We start from the raw sequence: 7,321 nt of genomic DNA, 5'->3' as shown, positions 1-7,321 counted from the left end.
AATGGCAGTGCAACCTGCAGTACTCAAATTCCAGCCTTCACAGAGCTGTCATCAGCATGCCTGGAAAATTAATGTCATTACACTGTTGCTCGAGGCTTGGCACGGCTGCTTCCCTTCCTCAGAGAGGGAGCCTCGGTGGGAAGTGAATATCCTGGCTCACTGCTGCAAGGCAGGCACAGGTACTGCCCACAGCTGATGGGGTATTTTTCCTCATGAATTTTGCACATGTGTAGCAGTGTGAGCTTTTGTGTATTTGCAGCACTGTGTAGCAGTAGTTCCTGGGCTCTGTGCTAACCAGCGACTGATTTGGTCACTATTATTCCATGTGGTGGTGTGACAATTTCCAATTTCCACTGGGCATTATCTTGAACAAGAAGGGTGAGGGTGCAGCAGTTTTTCTCCCCTCTTGATTTAAACGCATTTCTTCTACTGTCCTTCCTTTCCTTTCGACCTTTTTATATATTTTTTTTTAGGGCTTCTTGACATAAAACAGTTTGTTTCATGTCATCTCATACTGTTAAAGCCAGTGAATGGAGTCATGAATGTATTTCTTGTCCTTGACAGCAGTGGCACTCAGCAAACTGAATAACAGTTTGACTATGCAAGGGTACTGAGCATCCTCACATCAGCCTTTGGAGTAACTTTGGGAGAATGGTTTTGTTTGTAGGTAGGTAGAAAAGCTTCCAAGCTTCTCTTCTGAAGTGCTGAGAGAACAGTGTGTGGCTTTCACAGCAAGCCTCGTCCTACAAATCAGTAAGTCACAGAAATCATGCCTGACACAGGGAGCTTTCAGGGCAAGGACAAGCACTCAGTAATGAACAAAACTTCAAAATGGCACCATCTCCCAGCCAGGCACCTCCTGTGTGATGAAGCAGCTAAGGAGTCTATACAAACTCTGTAGTGCATTGATTAGTATCAGCACACAATAACTGAATACATGACATTAACCAACAAACATCCTCTCTGGGTGTTATTTATTCACTTGCATTACAGATATCCAGATCAATAAGACCAGATTCCTAACTCTTCATCTTCCTTTTGAGTATCAACAGATAAAGTCCTGTTTCATAAAAATAAATAAATAACATGAACTAAATAAAGAGAAGAGACTGAGATGCACTAAAAAATACAGAAGAAGGCAGCTTTGCTCAGGTACGTCTGGCACATGCCCACAGATCTGCTCTGTAAACTCTCACTGCCCAGTGAATTGCTCCTCAAAAGTTAACAGCTGACACAGGGCACAGACCACTGTTTGACAGGGACTTATCTGAGTGTTTCTGCTAATGTCCCACTCAGTCACAAGTACAGAGAGCCCCCTCCTTTTATTTGCTTTTTATATATGGTTTTATTTTATTCACTGGCCTACCAGGGCTCACCAACATCAGGTATGGAATGAACTGCGCAAGGAGCCAGTGTTGGAGGGGAAGGCTCTGCACGGGGAGTGGCTGGGTGCTGTTTGGAGCAAAGCAGGGTTGCTCTCTGAAGGGCCCAGGGCCCTCCCAGCAGAACAGGAAAAGACAGCGTTCCGCTACCAGGAGCGGGGCTGGCCTGGCAGCGCTCAGAGCTGTCCAGCTCTGCAAGCTCAGGTGTCTCCAGGCACACACATGGCAGCTCCTGTTATCTCACAGCAGTGACATCCTGTGCCTTTCGCACTACATTTTTACTCTCAGGGAAAAAACCCTGCTTCAATATTCAGAGTAAAACTGTGCTCTCTTATAAGCAAGTCTGTGATCAAATAATGGTTTATGTGCTGCACCATCTCATTGAGGGAATAGTGTAAAATAACTTTATCTTTGATATCTGCAGTTCCTTTCTTATGGGCCCTTTTTATTTTCAGTAGCTTCCGCTTGGGCATCTCTTTGTCATAATGTCTGTAGAAACACTCAGTGTTTGCATGGGAATTCTTTACTCACAGGGAATTTTTGATCAATGGCACATTGGGAGCTACTGTTCATGGTCTCGGATAGCTGAGAAATGTGGAAGAGGCTGAGCAGAGTGTCTGTGTTTATGTTCCAGGGAAGAAGCCCATCTGGACTTGCTCTGACTTGTGCCTTGCTCTTTAGAGGTCCCTTTGCAAAATGACAACTTTCTCTCACAGTGGTGATTCCTCCTGCCCCACGCAGCCACACTCAGCAGTCGCTGCCTGATTACCAATATTTACCTTGCTTTATTACGTTACTGTAAACTTTGGTTGGCAATCAGAGCCAGTTGATGCCTCTGACAATTTGGAATCTGAAGGGCTCTTATGAAATTAAACACCGCCTTTGCGTGCCATCCGAGACTCTGGATGGGCAAGTGAAAATAAATGTTCCAAAGGTTGTACTTTATATAGCCACAGACTTGACCTCTAAGTGCCTTAAAAGGGCTCACATACTTAAAGGTGCATTACCAGGCCATACACTAATTCACTGTGATAGCTAAAGTGCTCTGTGGATACCACAGGAGACCAGAAGCCCTTGAGGATCCTTTAGAGCAGAGCATGTGGACAGTTAACATTATTCAGCTTGAATTTTGTATTTGCAGCCAGTCATGAGTGAAAGTAGGGGTAGACTATTTGCATATTGTCTTGGTATAAAGCTAGAAAAATGCTTCCATATGTGTGAGTCATGTAACTTCATCCTGTGTGTTTCTTAGATGCCTGGAAAACCCTAAATAAGATGAGGCACTTTCTTTTACTTTCCCTATTTTTTCTTTTTTTTTTTTTTTTTTTTTTTTTTACCCACTGAGAATTTCTTGGGAGCGTTCATCCCTCCCTCTCTTTAAGTTTGCTGGTCTAAGCAGGAATACTTGAGACTGATTTTAATTCTTAACTAGATGGACATGATTTATTAATTCACATTTGAAATAACAATTGCAGTCAGAAGGAATAAGCTGAAAGCCTTAATTACATTGGAAAATATGCTTCAGTATAGCATGGCCCCATCCAGCTTTCAGAATGCATAATTATAATAATTTTTTAAATTTTTTATTTGAAAAATTGTGATGGAGACCAGACTCTGCTGGCTACTCTGACTGCTTCAAAGCAATGTCTAAATCAGAAGTGAGTCTTTCAATAGATAATTTCTTACTTGCTTGTTAGTGCCCAACCACATATGTAGACTTACTGTGCAGGTTTTGGCCTCGGTGTTTTGAGTATTATTTTTACATCTGAGCCAACTAGCAGTTCCTGTGCCCAATTTCAAGGAAAAAAGAGATGTTAAACTGTGAATGTACACTGGCATATGAGCTGAGATTAGGTAATTTGGGATCACTCCATAGAAATCACATATGGGCTTTGGAGACTGGGAATTCATTCCTGTTCAAACAGTGACCAAATTGGGAATGGGGAAAGCAAGCAAGATCAAGGTAATTAAAGAAAAAAAAAAAAAAAAAAGGAAAGAAAATAAAACCAAAAATTAAACCACTGAAGCGCCTGAATAGAAAAAAGGCACCATAAAATGAAAAAGAAACACCAAAACCTTCCTTGCCCTAATCTTGAAAAAATATGTCAGTTGAGGGAGATATTGGCTTACTTGACTCAGATGAAGTAACACATGAACACTTCCACCTCCCACTGCACTCCCTGTCACCATTTTGCCTGTAAGACTGCTGAGTATTTCCCTTCATTCTGTGCCTGTCTTTCCTCCCTCTGTGTTTGTTGTTTCCTGACCATCTTTTCTCTTCCCCATGACTCTCTGCCCCCATTCTGTTATCTGGGTTAGGTGTTCATTAAGTTCCCTATAAAACTGGTGCTAGTTAAGGAAACCACTGTGAAGTCAGTCCAGGAGAGACGAGCACTTTGTGGTGCCCCAACATCCTGAAGGAAAACCTTGCCAAGGGCTGCAGAGCCAGAGTGCAGACATGGAGTAAAATGTCCTGGGTGGGGATGTGGGCTGCTCTAGAATGTGTATGGAGAGGATTGAAGTGGAACAGGAGCAGCTGAAGGAGCTCATAGTTCATTGGATAGGGGCACAAACCTCCTCCAAAACTTTATGTTAAGGTTAAGGAGAAGGGAAGAGGATTGTGGCCCTTGTCTGTTTAAGGCCAGAGAAGCAGCTGGGAACTGGTATGTGCTGGACACCATAAAAGCCATGGGGTTATTTGCTTGTTCTAAATACACCTCCAAGCAGCACTCTCAGGTGCTGGAAAATGCTAAAAGTTTACCCTGGCAAGAGGATGCTGGATGAGGTGTCCTAAAGAAAGCAAAACTTCCTGGAGAGATTGCTGCCCATCACAGAAGCAGTACCACAGACCATGTAGGCTCTGATTGTCAGTGTGGGAGCAGAAATAACATTTTTGCATTGCATTTACCAGGCTCCAGATAAGGAGCACAGTTTACTTAATAAGCTACAAGGAAATAGATTCACAAATGCTGAAAATATATATTTCTTTCTCAGCAAAGTGTTCTTCCCAGGGTTTTCCTGAAACAGAATAGTCTGAAATCATGTACAGGAATGCAGGAGTAATTGGTTAAAACAGGAAATAGCACTTTAACCACTCTCTGTCCTTGACTAATGTTAAAAGCTTTTACCTTTTTCTCTCTAAACTTGATGAAACTTCTTACACCAGTACACGTTCAGAAATGTACTTGTGAAGTAAAACATGTTAAATGCTCTTCAACAGTTATTGTAAAAATAGAGAGGAGGATCCCTCTTTTATTCTGAGTCCTTCCTTCAGATGTGCAGAGGTCTTCAAATGTTTTTACAGGGGATCAGTATGGTGGAAAGCTCTTTGTGGTTATGACTTACATGATGAAATAATCCCACTTATTCTCAGGCCTAAATGATGGAAATGATACTGTTTATCTCCACTCTTCCTTAGCAGCTTTTGCCCAGGGTAGCATTGAGGAAATTGAAGCCCAAACCTACTCGAGACACCTGTGGGGTGTCTCCTTAGCTCTTCAGATCTTTCCCAGAACTTGTCACTTTTGCTGTCCTCCCTGGGCCCACTGAGGGCCACCACACATTGACTGGCTGCTGAACCCATGTACAGTTTGGCTTTTTTGTGCGTGGGGCTTACTCAGAGTTCAAATGGTGCCTTGCAGAGCTGGGAGTTACTTCAGAACTTCCCTGACAGGCTTCTGACCCCTCTGGGATTGAGAACAGGCCCCTTTTTAAAGGAGGTTTGTGGATGTTTATAGGAAAAGGCAAGGAGGCAGCTAAAGCTGTACCTGGTAAATTCACCTCTTCTGTGCCTCCCATGCCTAACTAGAGATAAATAAGGAAATTCAAGACTGTGCTTAGAAATATCAGAGCAAAAGGACAATCTTTCCTCCTCTTGGCTTGGCTTCCACAGCGTTTGCTGCCTGCCAGCACTGTGTGAGTTACAGCACCCGTGGTCATCCTTACTTGTGTGCAGCCAGGGAGGGCAACACAGCCCTACAAACAGCCCGCTGTCTGTCACTGAGCCAGGGCGTGCCCACCCCTCTGGCACATCCTACCTGGTGTTCAGAAAGGACTGAAGTGATGTCCCAGCATTAAACGTGGACATATATGTGTGTCTATAGATGTGCACGTGTACAAATGAATACATACACCCCACAGACACCAGTGCAATGCTCTTTACCTGCCCAGCTCATCAGCTGCCTGCTTGGAAAAAGCAGGGCTCAGGTCTGGGCAAACTGACGGTAAAGGAAAGGGAATCAAGAGGGATCTCTGGAGGGGACAGACAGTTTTTGAGAAAGCTCGGTCTTTTTGGAAATGGAGGATTTCTGGGAGCAGAAAACATTGTTGCTTTAGGATCTGATTTTATTCTGAATGTTTGGGTACTTAACAAAGGAGGGTAACACCACCACACGAGCAAAGTAAGACTTGCTGGTGCAAAAATCATATCCTTATCTGACCCCCAGCATTGAGATGTGTGAGCACCAAGGATTTCTGCTTTTATCCTCTTTGCTTCTTGGCTGTGAAAGTTTATTTTTATTCCCATTTTAATGATAGGAAACTGAGAATCAGGGAGGCGATAATTCAGCCGTTTAAAGGCCTGTTTAAATACCTAGGTATAGAAAGAGGGCAGCGTGCCAGGAAAAAAAGGTCTTCTGAAAACATTTCTGCAAACATCAAGAGAGAGCCAAATGCTTTCTGCTACACTGGCCCTCCTGGGAAGGACGTTTTCTCCAAACCTGGCCTTAATTGGTGCTGAGCACTGGAAAATTCTGGTTCTCTATCCAGCATTTATGGCATTGTGGGTCAGCTTGGTGTATCTGTTGCATTAGACCATCCAACCTCTGAGTCAATCTTATTTATTCTCAATTTATTTCTGAAGAGGAATTTCAGGAGGAGAAAAAAAATAGCCACGTTTTTTCCTCTTTCTCTTTTTTTTTTTTTGTCCTTCTCATCTTTCAGCTTGGGATTTGCAGTAGCATGGCCCATCCTATCCCCTTCCAAAATGCACTGGAAAGGAGCCATCTGTGGGTTCCCTCTGTTGATATATTTCCAAAAGACCTTGCAAAGTGACATTAATTGTTTTGACGGCGTGCACCTATTTATTACACACTGCTGCCAACTCTCTTGCCTTGTTTTGGTTTGGTGTTTTTCTTTTTTTTGATTGTTTTTTTTTTTTTTTTTTTTTTTTTTTTTTTTTTGTTTTGTTTTGTTTTGTTTTGTTTTTTCCTTTCTTGGAGTAATAATCTTGCACTTCACCCAAATGTCTGTGTGGGATCAGCCCAGAGGCAGTCAGTGAGGAGCTGCCATAAAGGCAGAGAGGCTCCGGAGTTGCTCCTGTGTAGGGAGCACATTTTGGATTTACCAGGAGATTTCCTGCATGCAGATGGGACCCACCCATGCCCCGTAATGGGAATCTCTGGATTTTTTCCCCTGGGCTGGCTGCACAAGGGTTGAGCACATCCCCTCCACGTTCTCCTGGCAGAGGTTGGGAGCTGAGTGCTCCATCCAGGGCTTCTCCCTCCAGCAAAGCCAGGAAAATCTGCTGGACTTTCTGGGCAATATTAAACTCCAAGCAGAAGCTTTATAAAAGCTACTTCAGAACACTACCAAATTATTAGTATTCTTCTTCATAATACAGATGAGGTCTCATTTTATTGAAAGAAAGGCAGAGGAAGAGGGTTTTTTTCAGCCCTCTTGGGAATTATCTTATTGCAAATATCAAAACTGGGAAGATTTCTCCAGTGCCAGGGGCCAGAATCTTTGACTAGTTTGTTGTAATGTGAACATATAAAAATTCACTCAGTGCTCATTCTCTGCCTCTTATTTAATGTACATTCCAGGTAGTTCCACTTTGATTCTTTACATTACTGCCCCTCACACTGACATTTGCCTTGAGTGTTTTAAATTTCTTTCATGAATTCTGAAGAAGGGAAAACTTCAGGAAAATTGCCATTGGC

The sequence above is a fragment of the Vidua macroura genome, chromosome 3 (genome assembly GCF_024509145.1).
Source record: "Vidua macroura isolate BioBank_ID:100142 chromosome 3, ASM2450914v1, whole genome shotgun sequence".
NCBI lineage: Eukaryota > Metazoa > Chordata > Aves > Passeriformes > Viduidae > Vidua > Vidua macroura.
Note: the sequence above shows the minus strand (reverse complement) of the source record.